Below are 24,606 nucleotides of genomic sequence, written 5' to 3' on the forward strand. Positions count from 1 at the left end.
AACTGTGGAAATTGCGTCACAATGATATCATTCACTATAAACTGTGGAAGTTGCATCATAATTATATAATTCTCTATAAAACTGTGGAAGCTGCATCATAACGATATAATACTCTATAAAATTGTGGAAGTTACATCATAATGATATAATTCTCTATAAAACTGTGGAAGTTGCATCGTAATGATATCATTATTTATAAAACTGTGGAAGTTGCGTCATTATGATATCATTCTCTATACAACTGTGGAAGTTGCATCATAATTATATAATTCTCTATAAAACTGTGGAAGTTGCATCATAATGATACCAGTGGCTATAAAACTGTGGAAGTTGCGTCATAATGATATAATTCTCTATAAAACTGTGGAAATTGCGTCATAATAATATCATTCACTATAAAACTGTGGGAGTTGCATCATAATGATATCATTCTCTATACAACTGTGGAAGTTGCATCATAATTATATAATTCTCTATAAAACTTTGGAAGTTGCATCATAATGATATAATTCTCTATAAAAGTGTGGAAGTTACATCATAATGATATAATTCTCTATAAAACTGTGGAAGTTGCATCGTAATGATATCATTATTTATAAAACTGTGGAAGTTGCGTCATAATGATATCATTCTCTATACAACTGTGGAAGTTGCATCATAATTATATAATTCTCTATAAAACTGTGGAAGTTGCATCATAATGATACCAGTGGCTATAAAACTGTGGAAGTTGCATCATAACGATATAATTATCTATAAAACTGTGGAAGTTGCATCATAATGATACCAGTGGCTATAAAACTGTGGAAGTTGCGTCATAATGATATGATTCTCTATAAAACTGTGGAAGTTGCGTCATAATTATATCATTCTCTATAAAACTGTGGAAGTTGCGTCATAATGATATAATTCTCTATACAACTGTGGAAGTTGCATCATAATTATATAATTCTCAATATAACTGTGGAAGTTCATCATACTGATATCATTATTTATAAAACTGTGGAAGTTGCGTCATAATGATGTAATTCTCTATAAAACTGTGGAAGTTGCATCATAATGATATCAGTCTCTATAAAATTGTGGAAGTTGCGTCATAATGATATACGTTGCTATAAAACTGTGGAAGTTGCATCATAATGATATCAATCTCTATAAAACAGTGGAAGTTGCATCATAATGATGTAATTCTCTATACAACTGTGGAAGTGGCGTCATAATGATATCATTCTCTATAAAACTGTGGAAGTTGCCCCATAATGATATAATTTTCTATACAACTGTGGAAGTTGTGTCATAATGATATCATTCTCTATAAAGCTGTGGAAGTTGCATTATAATGATATCATTTTCTATAAAAATGTGGAAGTTGCGTCATAATGATATCAGTCGCAATAAAACTGTGGAAGTTGCGTCATAATGATATAATTCTCTATAAAACTGTGGAAATTGCGTCACAATGATATCATTCACTATAAACTGTGGAAGTTGCATCATAATTATATAATTCTCTATAAAACTGTGGAAGCTGCATCATAACGATATAATACTCTATAAAATTGTGGAAGTTACATCATAATGATATAATTCTCTATAAAACTGTGGAAGTTGCATCGTAATGATATCATTATTTATAAAACTGTGGAAGTTGCGTCGTTATGATATAATTCTCCTATACAACTGTGGAAGTTGCATCATAATTATATAATTCTCTATAAAACTGTGGAAGTTGCATCATAATGATACCAGTGGCTATAAAACTGTGGAAGTTGCGTCATAATGATATAATTCTCTATAAAACTGTGGAAATTGCGTCATAATAATATCATTCACTATAAAACTGTGGGAGTTGCATCATAATGATATCATTCTCTATACAACTGTGGAAGTTGCATCATAATTATATAATTCTCTATAAAACTTTGGAAGTTGCATCATAATGATATAATTCTCTATAAAAGTGTGGAAGTTACATCATAATGATATAATTCTCTATAAAACTGTGGAAGTTGCATCGTAATGATATCATTATTTATAAAACTGTGGAAGTTGCGTCATAATGATATCATTCTCTATACAACTGTGGAAGTTGCATCATAATTATATAATTCTCTATAAAACTGTGGAAGTTGCATCATAATGATACCAGTGGCTATAAAACTGTGGAAGTTGCATCATAACGATATAATTATCTATAAAACTGTGGAAGTTGCATCATAATTATATAATTCTCTATAAAACTGTGGAAGTTGCATCATAATTATATAATTCTCTATAAAACTGTGGAAGTTGCTTCATAATGATGTAATTCTCTATAAAACTGTGGAAGTTGCTCCATAATGATATAATTCTCTATAAAACTGTGGAAGTTGCACCATAATGATATAATTCTCTATAAAACTGTGTTAGTTGCATCGTAATGATATCATTATTTATAAAACTGTGGAAGTTGCGTCATAATGATATCATTATCTATACAACTGTGGAAGTTGTATCATAATGATATAGTTCTCCATAAAACTGTGGAAGTTGCGTCATAACGATATCATTATCTATAAAACTGTGGAAGTTGCGTCATAATAATATCAGTCGCAATTAAACTTGGAAGTTTCGTCATAATGATATTATTCTCTATAAAACTGTGGAAGTTGCATCATAATGGTATCATTCTCTATAAAACTGGAAGTTGCACAATAATGATATCATTCTCTATAAAACTGTGGAAGTTGCGTCATAATGATACCAGTGGCTATAAAACTGTGGAAGCTGCATCATAACGATATAATTCTCTGTAAAACTGTGGAAGTTGCATCAAAATGATACCAGTCTCTATAAAACTGTGGAAGTTGCGTCATAATGATATCATTCTCAATAAAACTGTGGAAGTTGCGTCATAATTATATAATTCTCTATACAACTGTGGAAGTTGCATCATGATGATATCATTCTCTATAAAACTGTGGAAGTTGCGTCATAATGATATCATTCTCTATACAACTGTGGAAGTTGCGTCATAATGATATCATTCTCTATACAACTGTGGAAGTTGCGTCACAATGATATCATTCTCTATACAACTGTGGAAGTTGCGTCATAACGATATAATTATCCATAAAACTGTGAAAGTTGCATCATAATGATATCAGTCTCTATAAAATTGTGGAAGTTGCGTCATAATGATATCAGTTGCTATAAAACTGTGGAAGTTGCATCATAATGATTTCATTCTCTATAAAACTGTGAAAGTTGCATCATAATGATATCATTCTCTATACAATTTTGGCAGTTGCATCATAATGATTTCATTCTCAATAAAACTGAGGAAGTTACATCATAATGATATCATTCTCTATAAAACAGTGGAAGTTGTATCATAATGATATAATTCTCCATACAACTGTGGAAGTTGTCATGATGATGTGATTCTCGATAAAACTGTGGAAGTTGCATCATAATGATATAGTTCTCTATAAAACTGTGGAAGTTGTGTCATAATGATATCATTCTCTATAAAAACTGAGGAAGTTGCATCATAATGATATCATTCTCTATAAAACTGTGGAAGTTGCATCATAATGATGTAATTCTCTATACAACTGTGGAAGTTGCGTTATAATATCATTCTCTATAAAACTGTGGAAGTTGCGTCATAATGATATAATTCTCTATAAAACTGTGGAAGTTGCATCATAATGATATCATTCGCTATGCAACTGTGGAAGTTGCATCATAATTATATAATTCTCTATAAAACTGTGGAAGTTGCATCATAATGATATCATTATTTATAAAACTGGAACTTGTGTCATAATGATATCATTCTCTATAAAACTGTGGAAGTTGCGTCATAATGATATCATTCTCTATAAAACTGTGGAAGTTGCGTCATAATGATATCATTCTCTATAAAACTGCGGAAGTTGCTCCATAATGATATCATTCTCTATACAACTGTGGAAGTTGTCATAATGATATCATTCTCTATAAAGCTGTGGAAGTTGCGTCATAATAATATAATTCTCTATAAAACTGTGGAAGTTGCTTCATAATGATGTAATTCTCTAAAAGACAGTCACTTGTCAGTTACACAGCACCCTACACTTTACAATTATAGACAAAATCTCTACAGGTATATCGTAGTCTCTAATTGCAATTATATAAGAGGTATAAACAAAAGTGAGAAATTACGCCCATAGATAATCATCACACATAGCGTGTGACATAGGGAAAGTCCCTGCTTCTATTTTGTAGGTATATTTCATCCACACAGAGAATGCGCCATCATCTCAGACTCTGGAGATGTGACTTCACTCTCCGTCCATTAGCCAATGGGACCCGACACCCTCATCCTTCACGTCTGCACCACCCCTAATCAGCATGTGTCTATGGCTCTATGCACCACCCCTAATCAGCATGTGTCTATGGCTCTACGCACCACCCCTAATCAGCATGTGTCTATGGCTCTATGCACCACTCCTAATCAGCATGTGTCTATGGCTCTATGCACCACCCCTAATCAGCATGTGTCTATGGCTCTATGCACCACCCCTAATCAGCATGTGTCTATGGCTCTATGCACCACCCCTAATCAGCATGTGTCTATGGCTCTATGCACCACCCCTAATCAGCATGTGTCTATGGCTCTACGCACCACCCCTAATCAGCATGTGTCTATGGCTCTATGCACCACCCCTAATCAGCATGTGTCTATGGCTCTATGCACCACCCCTAATCAGCATGTGTCTATGGCTCTATGCACCACCCCTAATCAGCATGTGTCTATGGCTCTATGCACCACTCCTAATCAGCATGTGTCTATGGCTCTATGCACCACCCCTAATCAGCATGTGTCTATGGCTCTACGCACCACCCCTAATCAGCATGTGTCTATGGCTCTATGCACCACCCCTAATCAGCATGTGTCTATGGCTCTATGCACCACCCCTAATCAGCATGTGTCTATGGCTCTACGCACCACCCCTAATCAGCATGTGTCTATGGCTCTACGCAAACCACAGTGTGGATTTCAGCTGTGTCCTGATGAAGACTTCCATCGCTCCACATGTAATATAAAAATAAATAATAATATGCCATTTAGCAGACACTTTTATCCAAAGCGACTTACAGTCATGCGTGCATACATTTTTTGTGTATGGGTGGTCCCAGGGATCGAACCCACTACCTTGGCATTACAAGCGCCGTGCTCTACCAGCTGAGCTACAGAGGACCACATGTGGACTGTGTAGGTTGGAACACCTCAGCCAGGACCTGTCAGTTCCTGTTCCAAGCCATCCTCGTCTAAATGGATTGTTACGAACCCCGTGGGTTTAAACGTCTAGGGTGGATGGACAAGAGACCCGTAACATAATTCATGCAAATTAGAAGCGTGACATGGAACAGTGAGAACAAAAACTACACGACAACCATAAACTACAGTCAAACATAAAAGGTTTATTTTTGAACACACAGTAAAGGTTTGGGAAAAAGGGCTGAGCAGGACCCAAGAAATGAAACAATAGTGTAAAACACCCCTAAACTGATCTTGCCTGCCTCAAGAACCACGAAGCTACTGTTAATCATACAAAAATTACAGTGGGTGGTCCGCTCAGGTCTAACTAGTGTTTTTAGACAGTTTTCTTCCTACGGGTAATGTACGCCCAAGGGCAACTTGCTTAAATTCCCCTTTCCCAGAAACACACAAAGTTACCAAACAGAGTAACCAGCAAATGAGTGAGTACACAAAACACAGGACACCACAGTATCCATACTCACATACGGAAATAGTCTCTAACAAAGTTACCAAACAGAGTAACCAGCAACTTAGTGAGTACACAAAACACAGGACACCACAGTATCCATACTCACATACGGAAATAGTCTCGCTCTACAAACACAACTGACTGGCTTTTAAACAATGGGATGTGTGATTGAAAAACCAGAAACAGGTGGTGCAATGCAGAGGAATGTCCACTGATTGGTCCACCTCAGCAATCAGCAGACACCCCAACGACCACCAATCAGGAACATACAGGACACCTGTGATTAGGGCAGAAGGAGAGAAAAAACACAAAAAGACACAGGATACCTGTATCCGTAACACGGATCCTGAATGGCTGTTTGGACAGGGAAGTGTGCGAAAGGTTGACGTGTGAGAGGTTGAATCAGAATCAGTATCGATCATTGGAGTGTAACTTTATTTTTGCTGAACGTGCCAAACCACAGATGTAGGTTTTGATAAAGAATGATGTTGAAACACATCAGTTTTTTTTTTATATAAAAGAGCAACATGAATTGAAAAATTTTACAGCTGGGGTACATTCTTGTGAGTTGCTGTCTTCCCTCATTGGAAGACTTCTAATATTTCCATTATGTTCGCATGGTTCCCCACTAAGGCATCAAATCATAATGTTTCTTTGGTTGAATCTCCATCATATTCAATCAATATAATGGCATGCAAATCTACATATTCCGACGTTCTGACATGATTCACGCTCTAACTTAGCTCTGCAAAGTTTTTTTGTTGTGTTAATGTTATTTCAGTCAGGTCTGCAGTGTGATTGCTTAGTTTTGACACTCTAGCCCTGTTTAAACCTGGTTCTAACATGCAGCCTTTGTCCTGATCTTGTCCACATTCTGATCGTGTAGACGATTAAAAGACGAGTTGTGATCTGATTGTGATCAGATCTTATACTGTAAGTGTAAACAGACAAGATCAGGTGAAGTTCAGGACCAGATCATGAGAAAGGACGCATGTTAAGGGCAGGTATAAACAGGTGATTCCACCTCATTCTGCTCTCTGTTTCGTCTACCTCTTGTCCTTCTGACTGACGTACAACAGGGTCATGTTCATTAGGCACTAAAGAGGATGAAACTGTCAGAAATTGAGTAAAACGGGGAGGTACTCACTGAACTTCTCCAATAGGAATCGCTCATTGTAGTTTTTGTAGTTTTCCGTTGCACAACATTTTGAAGCCTTTTACTACGGTGTGCCCTGTAATGAATGCAAACTCAGGCATCAGAGAGCATCATTTAGGGCCTCACCTTGACTCCAGAAACGGTATGAAACGTAACACCCATAAGCTATGTAACAGTAATAGTAATGTGTAGAGGCTAGCCAGAGACACATTAATCAGCTCTAAGGTGGTAGTAATACGTCCACTTGTTTCTTTTGTAGCTGTTATTAATCTAGTGTGCCTCATATTAATGCTGGAGCTACAGTGTATGGGATGACCAGACCAGAGTGTCGGGCCGGGGGGCATAATATTTTTCCAGTCGTCTCGAGCTGGTGGATTTAGTGGCTGTGAAAGGCAGTGATCTGACAGCTCAGGACACTGAACCCTTCTGTGTCCCCTCGGTTTGTTACAGAGTCACTCACACTCCGCCCTCACACACAGCCATCACATATGGGGCTGTGGTGGGGGGCTGTGTGTGTGTGTGTGTGTGTGTTTGTGTGTGTGTGTGAGAGAGTGTGTGTGTGTGTGTGTGTGTGCGTGTGGATGCAATGCACTACATTGCATTCTAAGGCAAATCTGTTCCACTTCCATTCCATGCCAATCAAGGCCAAAACAGTTTTGTTTTTTTCAATAAATGTTAAAAGTCATGTAATTCTAAATGTCAAAATATATTGATTGATCATTTCAACTGGAATGTAGTGTATAGCAATCACCAGCAGAAACACTCCACATGGGAAGTACTGTAAGACGAGACGGCCTAATTAGCCATTTTATGTTTCACCATAATTAGAATGAAATAATGATTCCAATGCCGACCTATGAAAATATACTGTATGCTTTACCTCAGGACCAATGGGAGCCAATTAGAAAATAAATTAACTGATTTCTACTGGTGTAAACACTCCAACATCTGAGATTCATTACAATAAACAAATAAAATCAACATTAGCCTATGGAACAGTAGGAGTATGCACGCTTCATTAAAAGCCAATGTTGTTGGAAGCACATCATGAAATACTTACCTTCGCTAATTACCATGGGAGACCCCTTTGGTTTCACTACTGTAAATATACAAATTAAAGAATATGTGTTCCCTGATTGGAACAAGAGAGACTTCCCGTGATTAGAACAGACTCACAAATCCCTTTCGATGCTCTCGTCTGGAACTGGGACTTCCTATTCTGACCCCAAGCAGGACTGAACACATACTTTTTCCCATTAGAATCACACCTCTCAATGCTATGTAATTACTGTACTGCATGTTAAATGGTAGAATACTGCATAAAGTATTACACAGTTCACAATCTGACATCTGCCAACCGGAAAGTGATATTTCATTATGAAGACAACAACGAGAAATGATATGAAACTACATCAATGTGAAATGCTGCAGAGTCAGACGTTTTGCTGAAGAAGCTACAGTCTCTATCATTGTTGTTTAACCAAACAGAGATAAGTGTTTCATGTGCAGACCGTCTCCCCTTGACCTTGTGTGTCTTTCTAATATAGAAAGTAACGTGTTGTCAGCCACAGCTGGCCGCCACATACGCCTCTGTCTTCTAGTATCTGTCCAAACGGACACAGAAGCAAGAATTGAAGATTAAAAAGGTTGCAAAAACAGATACAAGATAAAAAGAGGGTCATCTAGATTGTACTAAGGACTGTGGCTGCATAATGATTTCACCTGCTAGGCCCCAGATATGGACTTTCTTTAAGGGTTGTATTCCACAAAAGATAGATCATAACCATCAAAACAGCCTTACAGTTGTAGCATGTGTCCGAGATCCCTGCAGGCATTACACCCTCAACCTTGACTTTGCCAGGACAACGCTCTAACCAACTGAGCCACACAGCACTAATAATCAAATGTTATTCATTGTAGTGATAAAAGCATCCAAGAACAGCTCTTAAGACCAAGCCATTTGAAGCCAGGATCCCAAAGGATCAAGCTAGTTGTATGGCAAGCCACAATGGCTAATAGCGTGTGAGTCTGTGGTAGATTTTGTGGGTGAGTTTGACACCTTTAACCATGTCTATGTGTCCTGTGGACTTGAACCCACATTCCAGAGAGCCAGGCAATGCCCTTCCCCTTTGGCAGCCAGGTCCAGAGGGGTTGTAACAGGGTGATAATAGTTAATAAAAGAGAGTCTAACTGGGAAACTGACTTTTGGTATCCCAGGTCAAACAGCTGGGATGATGGGCCAACCACTGCATCTTCTGTCCCCATAAAGACCTGGGTCATGTTTAAATTGGCCCTTGTAATACAAGGTGAAAATGTTTAGATCTTTCCCATGCTATGCAGTGTCTAATCAATAATGATAGAAAGTAATTTGTTTATCATTTGAAATCCATATCTGTCTTTTTTCTTCCAAATGTCAGTTATTTTACATTGCATTACTTTACAATAGAGTGTTGCTCGGCCATTTGATAAATTAAACACCACAATATGCTTCTCTAATGATGTCATATATACTATATGTCATTATTGGATGTAACAGTATTCACCAATTTCAACGTCTTACAAAACGAGTACAGACTCTGTGTATTTTAAGTACCAAAAGTATTCTCTATAATGTGTAAATGTTTCCAACAGTCATTCCATTCATAATGTGTTCATTCATAATGTGTTCAGGCCCCAATCTGCAGCACCATTGATCAGGTTTCATAATGAGGGCATATGATGTCTCACTCACATATAGTTCTCATCATCCGGTGATTAGTCTGAGTAAATAGGCCTTGTCTTCTCCCATGGACAGGAAATGCATGCATTACCACTCACTTCCCACTCATGAATCAGTTGCTGAAAAAGACCCAGGACAGCTCTAGATAAGTGGCTGGTTTTAATGAATAGGGCGAATAAGGGAAAGTGCACAGCTATTGTTTGGTTGGGGAATTTATCTCTGAGAGAGGGGACAATGTCCCTTTCATTGTTGTCCCTGTGGTCCCCAGAGGCCCCTAGAGTCAAGTTCAACGAAAGGGAATCAATAGACTGAGGGGATGTGGAGGCCAGGGGCCCCAGCAGTCATAGGTCATAGGTCAAACCTGTGGGAGGACGTGAGTGTGTGAAGAGGAGGGAGAGGAGGATGTGGATGTGTGAGGAAGGTCGGGGAGATCTGTCCTCCGACAAATGCAACAAAGCACCGGAACTCCTGCACCTCCCTTGTGAACTCATATAAAATATGACGCCTGTGTCCTCATCTAGCCATCCTGCGCTGGGGCGTGGGTCAACGAATTATAGCGAGAGATTAAGACAGCCATAAGCAGGCCCTGAAAACAACCAGTGTCATCGGCTTCAACGCCTGCCAACACTGTGTGGTGGTATTACACTGGAGGGCAATGAAGGAAAGACTCCAACCAATATATAAGACTTCCTGTAAAACACAGTCACAGACCAACAAAGTGTGGGAGTTCATTCAGATTGTTCCAAGTCGGTGTGTAAGGTTTCCGGAGCATTCCCTCAATGTTATTGGTCGGTAAAACATTTTTGGCGCAGTCTGAGCGTATTGAAAGTGTGAAAATGTAATTTCTCTCCATGGGAAACGTTTGTATTGTCTGTATCCATGATCTGTATCCAAATGGCACCTTATATCCTACATATTCCACTACTTTTGACCAGAGCGTTATAAGCTCTGGTCAATAGTAGTGCACTATAAAGGGAACAGGGTAACATTCGGGATGCAACCATAGACAACATTATCTTAATTGTTTCCACTGCTTGGTGTGGTTGTGGATTGTGACCAGTGTGTTTTCATTAGTGAACCTTGTTATTGGACTGTCAGGCGGTGGAGCTGCCACAGCTAGGATACAACTCAACAACAGTGGAAAATGCAGAGTAAAGGGTAAATGATGGGAGTAAAAATACTATTTCAATCAGCTGGAGGGAAAGCAGTATAAAGAGAAAGGTAGTTGGAGAAACGGACAGTTGGAGATAAACGGGAATGGTGACTGGTTGGACACGCACACGCACACACACTTACACACACACAGACAGACACACACACACACCTCGCACAAACACGCACACTCACACACACATACACACACACACACACACACACACACACCTTCTATGTTCTCGCTCCCAGTTAACTTTGCTGTAATGTTTAGTGTCATTCAGCTCCTCTCTATGAAGTGAGGAGGTTCAGCACCTGTTCACACTGACACCTGTTCACACTGATACCTGTTTACACTGACACCTGTTTACACTGACACCTGTTTACACTGACACCTGTTTACACTGACACCTGTTCACACTGACACCTGTTCACACTGACAACTGTTTACACTGACACCTGTTTACACTGACACCTGTTCACACTGAAACCTGTTCAACACCCAGTTTATACCTGGTGACATGGTTCCTATTAATCTACAGTAATCAGAGCTACACTGACACCATAGTGTGAACACCCAGTTTACACCTGGTGACATGGTTCCTATGAATCTACAGGAATCCCAGCTCCATGTCTGTATAGTGCCTACTGGCAAAGATAGCCATGAAGAATAGAAAAGTATGACTTTAGTCATTAAAAAAAATAATATATATAACAGAAACTGATATAAGACAAGCAGTTGGGGTTTTCCTGACAAATAACAGGGGACCGTACTGAATGCCACCAGCAAACAACTGTGTAGCCCTGGGAGTGTCTGCCACACTGATACCAGGCTGTCCCACTGCACACGTAGCAGCTACACTCAGTATCTCTCAGCTTTGATACAGAGTTAATTTACCTCTTCGTGCCCGGGGCTGGGGAGAAACGTGTATGTTCTATGCATCAGATCATTCCTGGGTAACAATTATAGTATGCTGCACGGTGTACATTTTAGGACCTCCTACGGAGTAGGGATGTCCTAAAATGTACAACGTACTTTTGAGCATCTATAAGGGGAATGTAAAAAAAAAAGCCTTTTTCACAGGAATGATTCATTCGCAACAGCCGTCTGGAACATGCGTATCTCTTCTTAGCGTTAGCATGAGAGAGCAGCCCACTACACTACTGTCTGTGTCTGGTTCATAACAGACCCTGTAGAACACCTGTCACCACGCCCACTAGACTAGACTGTCTGGAGGACAAAAACTGGAAAAGCAGAATACATTACAAGTGTTTGTGTATGGGTGGGAGAGATTGTGATTGTGTGTGTGTGTGTGTGTGTGCATGTGCACGCGTGCGTACATGTACATTGCCTTCGGAAAGTATTCAGACCCCTTGACTTTTTCCACATTTTGTTACGTTACAGCCTTATTCTAAAATGTATTGCATTATTTTTTCCCCTCATCAATCAACACACAATACCCCATAATGACAATGCGAAAACAGGTTTTTAGAATATTTTGCAAATGAATTACAAATAAAAAACGGTAATATTCATTTACATAAGTATTCAGACCCTTTACTCAGTACTTTGTTGAAGCACCTTTGGCAGCGATTACAGCCTCGAGTCTTCTTTGGTATGAGGCTACAAGCTTGGCACACCTGTATTTGGGGAGTTTTTCCCATTCTTCTCTGCAGATCCTCAACAACAACAGAAATACATTATTTACATAAGTATTCAGACCCTTTGCTATGAGACTCGAAATTGAGCTCAGGTAAATCCTGTTTCCATTGATCATCCTTGAGATGTTTCTACAGCTTGATTGGAGTCCACCTGTGGTAAATTCAATTGATTGGACACACCTGTCTATATAAGGTCCCACAGTTGATAGTGCATGTCAGGGCAAAAACCAAGCCATGAGGTCGAATAAATTGTCCGTAGAGCTCCGAGACAGGATTGTGTCGAGGCACAGATCTGGGGAAGGGTACCAAAACATTTCTGCAGCATTGGAACCATCAAGACTCTTCCTAGAGCTGGCTGGCCAGCCAAACTGAGCAATCGGGGTAGAAAGGCCTTGGTCAGGGAGGTGACCAAGAACCCGATGGTCACTCCTACAGAGCTCCAGCGTTCCTCTGTGGAGATGGGAGAACCTTCCAGAAGGAGAACCATCTCTGCAGCCCTCCACCAATCAGGCCTTTATGGTAGAGTGGCCAGACGGAAACCACTCCACAGTAAAAAGCACATGACAGCCCGTTTGGGCACCTAAAGGACTCTCAGACCATGAGAAACAAGATTCTCTGGTCTGATGAAACTAAGATTGAACTCTTTGGCCTGAATGCCAAGCGTCACGTCTGGAGGAAACCTGGCACCATCCCTACGGTAAAGCATGGTGGTGGCAGCATCATGCTGTGGGGATGTTTTTCAGTGGCAGGGACTAGGAGACTAGTCAGGATCGAGGGAAAGATGAACGGAGTAAAGTACAGAGAGATCCTTTATGAAAATCTGCTCCAGAGCGCTCAGGACCTCAGACTGGGGCAATGGTTCACCTTCCAACAGGATAACGACCCTAAGCACACAGCCAAGACAACGCAGGAGTGGCTTCGGGACAAGTCTCTGAATGTCCTTGAATGGCCCAGCCAGAGCCCGGACTTGAACCCGATTGAACATCTCTGGAGAGACCTAAAAATAGCTGTGCAGTGATTCTCCCCATCGAACCTGACAGAGCTTGAGAGGATCTGCAGAGAAGAATTGGAGAAACACCCCAAATGCAGGTGTGCCAAGCTTGTAGCGTCATACCCAAGAAGACTTGAGGCTGTAATCACTGCCAAAGGTGCTTCAACAAAGTACTGAGTAAATGGTCTGAATACTTATGTAAATGTGATATTTACGTTATTTTTTTTATGCATTTGTAAACATTTCTAAAAACCTGTTTTTGCTTTGTCATTATGGGGTATTGTGTGTAGATTGATGAGGGGAAAAAAACTATTTAATCCATTTTAGAATAAGGCTGTAACATAACAAAATGTGGAAAATGTCAAGGGGTCTGAATACTTTCCGAATGTGCTGTACGTGTCCGTGCGTGCGCATGAATGTGCGTGTATGCTTAATACATTTTGACAGTATTCCATCTATTACCAATGACTAGTCTCAGTGATAACTAACTACAGGGGAAAATATATTAATATGTTCGATCTAATAAATAAATTGAATGCTCAGTTATTAAAGAAAACATGGGGATGACCACAAACGACTTCGAAAATAGCTTAATATGTTTTTCCACTGGATTATTTGAAGGCTATATGTAGGGTAAAAGGAGAACGCCCTCCACCCTTCTGGAACATTCTGAAACTTCCACATTTTAAAGGGGCAATCTGGGATTGGTACATCTCTTTTTTTACAACTTTTTAATTAATTATATATAGTTATTTATTTTTGCAGAATATAACTTATACTAATATAAATTCCTAATAAGCTTACTTAAACTAGCTTACCCCATCAGAACTCAAAATACAAACTTATTTTAGTCACATTTTTTGTAAACAATGCAATTGTAAACAAACACTGTATAACATGCTTAAAACTATATTTTTGATTTCACCCAAAAAGGTGGCCGGGTGACCACTTTCTTGTTGTTTAAATCCCCGACTGTCACTTTAAAAGTGATTTTTGTTGGTTTTTCTACACTGGAGATTTACTTACTTGAGGGTAAATGTGGATCTGATAAATCTACATGAACTTCCTCACCACTGTATACTGGAGGAGGATGGGTGATGGCAGTTTAAGGCTGTAATTACATTGAATTACAGAGGAAGGTAGGAGAAAGGGTGTGTGCACCCACCAGGTAGGAACACAGCTAATAATAGACTAGTCAGGTAATTGTATCTTTGTTGACTCACAGAAAGACAATGTGAATGCAATGGTCGGTTTGTGAGGAAATCAGTTGTTGAGGTAATTTGATGTGTGGTGAATGACGGAGGAGAGTTTAGAGAAGTTTAGACAAGGAAACCAGTATGGGGGATCAAAAGGTGTGTAGACAATAAATACAGAGCAAATTATATACTGTATTTCTTCAAACAGAAACCCATTTCAACAATAAAACATCAAATTGAACTGTTGTCTGTTGTCACAGAATAAGCCACAATCAAGGAAAATGTTTACTTGTTAGATGTACAATCATAGGATTCCACAATTGGCAGTAAAGTTGAATATTACAATGTTTAATGTTATAATATAACAATAACATTGCAACACATTTGTTTATACAATTCCTAAATGCAAATGTTGCAGCAGTGGTTGAGCGATGAGTAACCATCATTGAGAAAAGAAGACTTGCATTAGTTCCTCAAGCTAATACCTAGGCTTTAGCTCAGCGGGCTAACACAGTTTTGTGGTAGGCAGGAGGTGCAGTCTATCACACAGAGACCTTTACAAGCCAGCAAGTCCACCAGCCATCTCAGAGAAACTAGTACAGTGGAGCCACAAGCCAACAACATGTCAATTCACTAACTTTGGCAAATATTTGACGTGCCAAGGCCTGTGTTTGCTTTCTCACCATCAGTACCTTCAGTACAAAGTCAATTTGAAATAAATGTGTTTGTCACACAAGTGACATACATTTTGATTGGCTAGTCTTACACTAAGAGCTTGATGTACCAGAATCAGTCAAGATGAATTGAGAAGTGAAAAAGTCAGGGGTGAATGTTTCCACTGTCTGATCGGCACATGCTCAGATAATAGGTCTAGCCTCCCAAACCACACTTCAGTAAACTGTGTGGCAGTTGTGGAAGAATGCTCAATTTCACACTGATCCGAAACGGAAATGTAAAACACATGAAATGTGAAAAGTGTGCAATTACTGTGTAAGGGCTGTGTTGATGAGGTTAGGAAAGATGATCTTATTATCCAAGTTGCTGTGTTAAAGGATGGCTAATTTCACCCCCACATACAGTAATGACATATTTCCACGGTGTCCATATTAGGACAGTCACACAGGTCCTAATATGGATACCGTGCAGCTTACTGTGAGATAGGTGATGTTTCAAATATGGAAGACAGATGAGAGGTCAATATTTTTACACTACATCATGGCAAAGCGGTGCTAGGTTTGACTATTTTACATTTGATAAAAAATTTAATATCACACTTTGTTTGGAATGTATGTAGTAAACTATCTTCATTACATGTTCTAATGAGATGTAAGATAGTTATTCCTTCCAAGTCCACCTAGTCTCAAACACAGACTTCTTTGTACTCTTCACCCCTAGCAGGCTGTCACGATCGTCAGGGAGAGAAGTAGACCAATGCGCAGCGTGTTGAATGAACATGTTTAGAATTTATTTAATAAAGCACGAACAAAACAATAAATGACTCGTAACGTCCAACGGTAAACAAATACCGACACGGAACAAAAACCCACAACCACCAGGTGAAAACAGACAGTTTAAATATGGCTCCCAATCAGAGACAACCAGCGAACAGCTGACACTCGTTGCCTCTGATTGGGAGTCACTCAGGCAAACACAGAAATAGACAACCTAGAACACCCAACATAGAAACAGAACACATAAACGAACACACCCTGGCTCAACATACAGAGTCCCGGAGCCAGAGCGTGACAGTACCCCCCCCTAAAGGCGCGGACTGCGACCGCGCCTCAACAAAACCCACACAGGGGAGGGCTGGGTGGGCATTCCTCCTCGGAGGCGGCTCCGGCTCCGGGCTTGACCACCACCCTTCCATAATTCCCACGTAGCGCCCCTGGTCCGGTCTGACCCCGCTGGCTGGATCTGGACTGGACATCGACGGAGCGGATTGCTTACGCTCCGTTGTGGAGCAGCTGACCGGTACCTGATCAGGCACCAGACTGACGACGCGCACCCCTGGCTTGGCGCGTGAGGCAGGAATGGACCGGACCTGGCTGACGATGCGCCCCCCTGGCTTGGTGCGTGGAGCAGCAACGGACCGGACCGGGCTGACGATACGCACCCCTGGCTTGGTGCGTGGAGCCGGAACGGGCCTCACCGGACTGACGACTCGCACCCTTGGCTTGGTGCGTGGAGCAGCGACGGGCCTTACCAGGCTGACGACTCGCACCCCGCGCTTGGTGCGAGTAGCAGGAACGGGCTGAACCAGGCTGACGACTCGCACCCCTGGCTTGGTGCGAGTGGCAGGAACGGGCTGGACCAGGCTGACGACTCGCACCCCTGGCTTGGTGCGAGTGGCAGGAACGGGCTGGACCAGGCTGACGACGCACACCGTAGGCTTGGTGCGTGGAGCAGGGACAGGCCGGGCCGGGCTGGCGACGCACACCATAGGCTTGGTGCGTGGAGCAGGGACAGGCCGAACTGGGCTGGCGACGCACCCCGTAGGCTTGGTGCGTGGAGCAGGAACAGGCCGGACCGGGCTGTCGACGCACACCGCAGGCTTGGTGCGAGAGGCAGGAACAGGCCGGACCGTACTGGGGACACACACCACTGGCCCTACGCAGGGATCAGGAACGGGCCGGACAGGACTGGTAACACACCCCAGTACCTCTCGCCGTGCCTCCACACTTTCCCTCTCCTCTGTGACCAGTAGCCCCCTTAACCTGGCGGCCTCCTCTGCCAATCCGCTGGGCCGCTCTGCCGCGGTCTCCTGCTGGCCCGTCGTCCACGGCGTTAGCCCCCCCCCTAAAAAATGTCTGGGGGTCTCTCTTCCCCGTGGGCCAGGCCTCTATATTTCTCGCCCAACTCTCGCTCTCCTGCTTCCAACTCCAGCCATTCTGCTCCTCCTTAGGCTTGACCCAGTCGAGACTCCTCCTCCACTGTTCCCAAGTCCATCCACTCTGCTCTTTACAAGGCTGGACCCAGTCGAGATTGCCACGGAGATCTGCAAGCGATTCCCCTGGCGATGGCTCCTGGACACGCTGCTTGGTCCAGTTTTGGTGGGTTTTTCTGTCACGATCGTCAGGGAGAGAAATAGACCAATGCGCAGCGTGTTGAATGAACATGTTTAGAATTTATTTAATAAAGCACGAACAAAACAATAAATGACTCGTAACGTCCAACGGTAAACAAATACCGACACGGAACAAAAACCCACAACCACCAGGTGAAAACAGACAGTTTAAATATGGCTCCCAATCAGAGACAACCAGCGAACAGCTGACACTCGTTGCCTCTGATTGGGAGTCACTCAGGCAAACACAGAAATAGACAACCTAGAACACCCAACATAGAAACAGAACACATAAACGAACACACCCTGGCTCAACATACAGAGTCCCGGAGCCAGAGCGTGACACAGGCATATTCACTGCATCTATAATTTACAACTTTCCCTTCCAAAAAAGTGAAGTTTACAATCCACGTTATTAATATTCGTTAGAACAACAAATTAGAATGTTCACAGTCCTTTTGGATTATTATATATTTTTTTTAAAAGTAGTTTTCTCTAACGTCTGTGATTAATGGTCAGGTCCTAATGTTGACAGTTTAATTATTCAAAGAGGAAAACAAGATGTTCTGGCCCAAAACGTGGAGAATTCCCTAAATGTGGTTTAACAGGATTCAGGATGTGATGTACAGAGAGGTCTTGGATGAACATTTTCGCTGCCATGAATGAGTCAACCATGAATCTAGCTACACTTTTTTGTCCCACTTGTCCAAGTATCCTCATAAGCAAAAGGCAGGTTGATGTATGTTGTCATATGTCTTGTCCTGGAGGCAGAACTGAGCGATTACCCCTTAGATAGGTCAGCTGCAAAGTCAAAATTGGCTATATTGTAAAAACGTATGAAAACAAAATGTGCTTTTTGGTGTTAATTTAAGGTTAGGGTTAGACATTATGGTTAGTAGTGTGGTTAAGGTTAGGGTTAGGTTTAAAACAGTGGAGGCTGCTGAGGAGAGGACTGCTCATAATAATGTCTAGAACGGAGTGAATGGAATGGCCTCAAATACATGGAAACCATGTGTTTGATGTTGTTGATACCTTTCCACCTACTCTAATCTGCTCCGGCCATTACGACGTGCACATCCTCCCCAATTAAGATGCCACCAACCTCCTGTGGTTTAAAATCCGATTTGATGACTTTGTGGCTGTGCCAGCTGGTGAGCACTTTGCAGAGCTGCCTCCAGAACAAGATTCATGGAAAAGGAAAAGCTGAAACAAGATGCTGTAAAACATGTTATTAAAAATAATCGTGAAGGTGTTTTGTTTCTACTTTGTTTTCCTGAATATTTGATTGTTTATCGTTATTTTAAGCTATGCGGTCTCCCTGGTAACAATACAGGGATTCAGTAATTTTCTGAATGTATCACTAACTAGCCACAGCATTTCATTGTTTTCTGTGTATGACTACTGTACTTCAGGGTTTAGAAACACAGCTTAAATATGTCACACTTTATGCCATTCAATAACTTCTACTGTGGTTCACACAGTGTAACTATTTAGAGTAAGACACTGGGAGTCAAAATGTCTTAAGTCGTGTTCTAAAGTAGTAAAGCTTCCTCATGGTCAGTCGGCATAACTCAATCCTTGATTTGTCCTTTTTTTCCCTCCGTGGTTTAGTACCTTGTCTGTGGTCGTCCTGTCACAGCTTGATACCTTCCAAATAAAAAAGAAGGTAAAACGCACAATTTATTACATATGTATTTTTACATTCGAAATGTAAATAAGGGAGAAATGACAAGCGTGCCCCTAAAAACCCTAAAAATAACATCTTGGTCAGCGTTGATAGCCTTCCTGTCTGATTACTTGGAAGTCTTGGGGTTTTGAATGGCCAGTATTCCATTAGAGAGACAGTGAATGCTTTACATTAGAGCAAATCACACAGGCCTCTAGTGGATCGAAGTCCTGGGCTACTGGTGAAATCAGAACTGGCCTGGACCCTACTGTGAGTAGAGTGCACAGCACAGGGAACAAGGCTTATTCCAGCTGAGCTCTGGTCTTATCCTACCTTTCAAAACTAAACCGCTAACTATATAGTACAGTATTACCTGTTTCTCATTAAAATATGCCAAAATAGTAACCTTTAACCTTTGTAGTTTTATTATCACTTAGGTTGACATGTATGTTATATGTCACTTTTGGAGCTCACTTAGGGGAAAATCCAATTTGCAGCAAAACTCAATGTTTCCCATCTGTTTGACTGAGCGGTGACAAAAACAACCATCAACCTGAGCATCTATACCTACTGTATAGTTATGTTGTCATAAGACTCTCCTCACTCAGCAACGTGTGGTATGTATGTGGCCATAGCGGACAGGCAGTGGAGAACAAAAGCTGCCTGAAGTCCATGTGAATGAATAAACAGTGGTTATCAGTAGTGAGTGCTCTTGCGGTTCGTTTAATGAGTCTCACTGCTGCGTTGTCAGACAGTGGCTGTGACTGGAGCAGACTGCAGGAATGCTGGGTCCTGTCTCAGTCATACTGTAGGCCTTGTCAGTGTGGGTGCACTGTTGTTATCACCTGAAATACTGGAGCATAGGATGAGTCAGTCAGGGAACCTGGTTTTCCATGACAGTGTCAATGCAACTCTACAGTAAAAAGATAAATGGAAGAGAGATGACACATTTTACATTCATCACAGGATCTTAATAAAAGTCAAAATAGGAACATGTCAAAACTGTAGTTACTGTATATGTCACTTCAGCTGACATATTACTTATATGTCACTTAGCGTGGTGAGAGTTAGGGACCGGTAAGAATTGAAAGAAACAAACTACTGAGTCTGTCACGTGACAACGTTTGGCTTCCCAATCAAATCAAATCAAATCAAATCAAATTTTATTGGTCACATGCGCCGAATACAACAGGTGCAGACATTACAGTGAAATGCTTACTTACAGCCCTTAACCAACAGTGCATTTATTTTAAACAAAAAAGTAAGAATAAAACAACAACAAAAAAGTGTTGAGAAAAAAAAGAGCAGAAGTAAAATAAAGTGACAGTAGGGAGGCTATATATACAGTAAAATAAAGTGACAGTAGGGAGGCTATATATACAGGGGGGTATCGTTGCATAGTCAATGTGCGGGGGCACCGGCTAGTTGAGGTAGTTGAGGTAATATGTACATGTGGGTAGAGTTAAAGTGACTATGCATAAATACTTAACAGAGTAGCAGCAGCGTAAAAAGGATGGGGTGGGGGGGGCAGTGCAAATAGTCCGGGTAGCCATGATTAGCTGTTCAGGAGTCTTATGGCTTGGGGGTAGAAGCTGTTGAGAAGTCTTTTGGACCTAGACTTGGCACTCCGGTACCGCTTGCCGTGCGGTAGCAGAGAGAACAGTCTATGACTAGGGTGGCTGGAGTCTTTGACAATTTTGAGGGCCTTCCTCTGACACCGCCTGGTATAGAGGTCCTGGATGGCAGGGAGCTTTGCCCCAGTGATGTACTGGGCCGTACGCACTACCCTCTGTAGTGCCTTGCGGTCAGAGGCCAAGCAGTTGCCATACCAGGCGGTGATGCAACCAGTCAGGATGCTCTCGATGGTGCAGCTGTAGAATCTTTTGAGGATCTGAGGACCCATGCCAAATCTTTTTAGTCTCCTGAGGGGGAATAGGCTTTGTCGTGCCCTCTTCACGACTGTCTTGGTGTGTTTGGACCATGATAGTTCGTTGGTGATGTGGACACCAAGGAACTTGAAGCTCTCAACCTGTTCCACTACAGCCCCGTCGATGAGAATGGGGGCGTGCTCAGTCCTCTTTTTTTTCCTGTAGTCCACAATCATCTCCTTTGTCTTGGTCACGTTGAGGGAGAGGTTGTTGTCCTGGCACCACACGGCCAGATCTCTGACCTCCTCCCTATAGGCTGTCTCATCGTTGTCGGTGATCAGGCCTACCACTGTTGTGTCGTCGGCAAACTTAATGATGGTGTTGGAGTCGTGCCTGGCCATGCAGTCATGGGTGAACAGAGAGTACAGGAGGGGACTGAGCACGCACCCCTGAGGGGCCCCCGTGTTGAGGATCAGTGTGGCAGATGTGTTGTTACCTACCCTTACCACCTGGGGGCGGCCCGTCAGGAAGTCCAGGATCCAGTTGCAGAGGGAGGTGTTTAGTCCCAGGATCCTTAGCTTAGTGATGAGCTTAGAGGGCACTATGGTGTTGAATGCTGAGCTGTAGTCAATGAATAGCATTCTCACGTAGGTGTTCCTCTTGTCCAGGTGGGAAAGGGCAGTGTGGAGTGCGATAGAGATTGCATCATCTGTGGATCTGTTGGGGCGGTATGCAAATTGGAGTGGGTCTAGGGTTTCTGGGATTATGCTGTTGATGTGAGCCATGACCAGTCTTTCAAAGCACTTCATGGCTACAGTGCTACGGGTCGGTAGTCATTTAGGCAGGTTATCTTAGAGTTCTTGGGCACGGGGACTATGGTGGTCTGCTTGAAACATGTTGGTATTACAGACTCAGTCAGGGACATGTTGAAAATGTCAGTGAAGACACTTGCCAGTTGGTCAGCACATGCTCGGAGTACACGTCCTGGTAATCCGTCTGGCCCTGCGGCCTTGTGAATGTTGACCTGCTTAAAAGTCTTACTCACATCGGCTACGGAGAGCGTGATCACATAGTCGTCCGGAACAGCTGGTGCTCTCGTGCATGCTTCAGTGTTGCTTGCCTCGAAGCGAGCATAGAAGTGGTTTAGCTCGTCTGGTAGGCTTGTGTCACTGGGCAGCTCGCGGCTGTGCTTCCCTTTGTAGTCTGTAATAGTTTTCAAGCCCTGCCACATCCGACGAGCGTCAGAGCCAGTGTAGTATGATTCAATCTTAGACCTGTATTGACTCTTTGCCTGTTTGATGGTTCGTCGGAGGTCATAGCGGGATTTCTTATAAGCGTCCGGGTTAGAGTCCCGTTCCTTGAAAGCGGCAGCTCTACCCTTTAGCTCAGTGCGGATGTTTCCTGTAATCCATGGCTTCTGGTTGGGGTATGTACGTACGGTCACTGTGGGGACGACATCATCGATGCACTTATTGATGAAGCCAGTGACTGATGTGGTGTACTCCTCAATGCTGTCTGAAGAATCCCGGAACATGTTCCAGTCTGTGCTAGCAAAACAGTCCTGTAGCTTAGCATCTGCGTCATCTGACCACTTTTTTATTAGCCGAATCACTGGTGCTTCCTGCTTCAGTTTTTGCTTATAAGCAGGAATCAGGAGGATAGAGTTATGGTCAGATTTGCCAAATGGAGGGCGAGGGAGAGCTTTGTATGCGTCTTTGTGTGTGGAGTAAAGGTGGTCTAGAGTTTTTTCCCCTCTGGTTGCACATTTAACATGCTGGTAGAAATGAGGTAGAACGGATTTAAGTTTCCCTGCATTAAAGTCCCCGGCTACTAGGAGCGCTGCATCTGGATGAGAGTTTTCCTGTTGATTAATGGCCTTGTACAACTCATTCAGTGCAATCTTAATGCCAGCATTGGTTTGTGGTGGTAAATAGACAGCTATGAAAAATATAGATGAAAACTCTCTTGGTAAATAGTGTGGTCTACAGCTTATCATAAGATACTCTACCTCAGGCGAGCAAAACCTCGAGACTTCCTTAGTATTTGATTTTGTGCACCAGCTGTTGTTTACAAATATACACAGACCGCCACCCTTTGTCTTACCAGAGTCTGCAGTTCTGTCCTGTCGATGTAGCGTATAGCCCGCTAGCTGAATGTTGTCATTGTTTTCGTTCAGCCACGACTCCGTGAAACATAAGATATTACAGTTTTTAATGTCCCGTTGGTAGGATAACCGTAATCTTAAATCGTCAATTTTATTCTCAAAAGATTGAACATTGGCTAATAGGATTGATGGGAGAGGCAGTTTACTCGTTCGCCGTCGGATCCTTACAAGGCACCCGGATCTGCGTCCACGATATCTCCGTCTCTTCCTCACGCGAATGACGGGGATCTGGGCCTTGTCGGGAGTCTGTAGAATATCCTTCGCGAACGCCTCGTTGAAGAAAAAGTATTCGTCCAACGCGAGGTGAGTAATCGCTGTCCTGATATCCAGAAGCTCTCTTTGGTTATAAGAGACGATGGCAGAAACATTATGTACAAAATAAATTACAAATAACGCGGAAAAACACACATAGTAGTACAATTGGTTAGAGGGCTGTAAAACGGCAGCCATCTTCTTCCGGCGCTGTTCAGTCAAAGGTCTTACACTACATCCTGTTGTATGTAGTGTAAGACTCATTATAGTAACCTATAATTAACACTGTATCACCTTTTACTGTCAACATTCTGAACATATTTCTAATGAGATATACTGTGTCCACAACTAAAATGCTGATCAATAAAAGCTGTGAGATGAGCCCCGATGTTGTACTGTGGTCACCGTTTGTTTGGTAGTTTGTATTATCAACATTGGTCAGCAATTGTGAAAATGTTAAGCATGGACTGACTGACTACTACATTATCAGCTATTTGACTATTTTGACAACGAACAGGCATTGTTGCACAGCTGAGGAAAGACTGGTATAGTGTAACATTAACCACATCCCGTTCGAGCGTCATCGTCTGAGAGATCTGCTCCTCTTTCCTCAGATCTTTCTTCCGTAATCAGGTAATTATCAGTCTAGCCAGGGTTATTACCACATAACTCTGGCTGTGCCCCATATTGCATCCTATTCCCTATATAGTGCACTACTACAGGTCCCATAGGACTCTGGTTAAAAGTAGTGCACTATATAGGGAAAGGGTGCCATTTGGGACGCAGGCAAGGTTTCCAAAGCTGTAGTCTGTGGACATCTCATCAAAACATTTTTGTCAGCATAGCAACACTGCTTTCTGTTCATCAACAGGTGTTCCCCGGCAGCCAATGAGCTTCGAGGAGACAAATGAAGTGAATCGCTGACATATTTCAACGTGGCGAGAAGGGGAGGAG

This window comes from Coregonus lavaretus, assembly GCF_964263955.1.
Source record: "Coregonus lavaretus genome assembly, chromosome: 28".
In the NCBI taxonomy this organism is placed as follows: Eukaryota; Metazoa; Chordata; class Actinopteri; order Salmoniformes; family Salmonidae; genus Coregonus; species Coregonus lavaretus.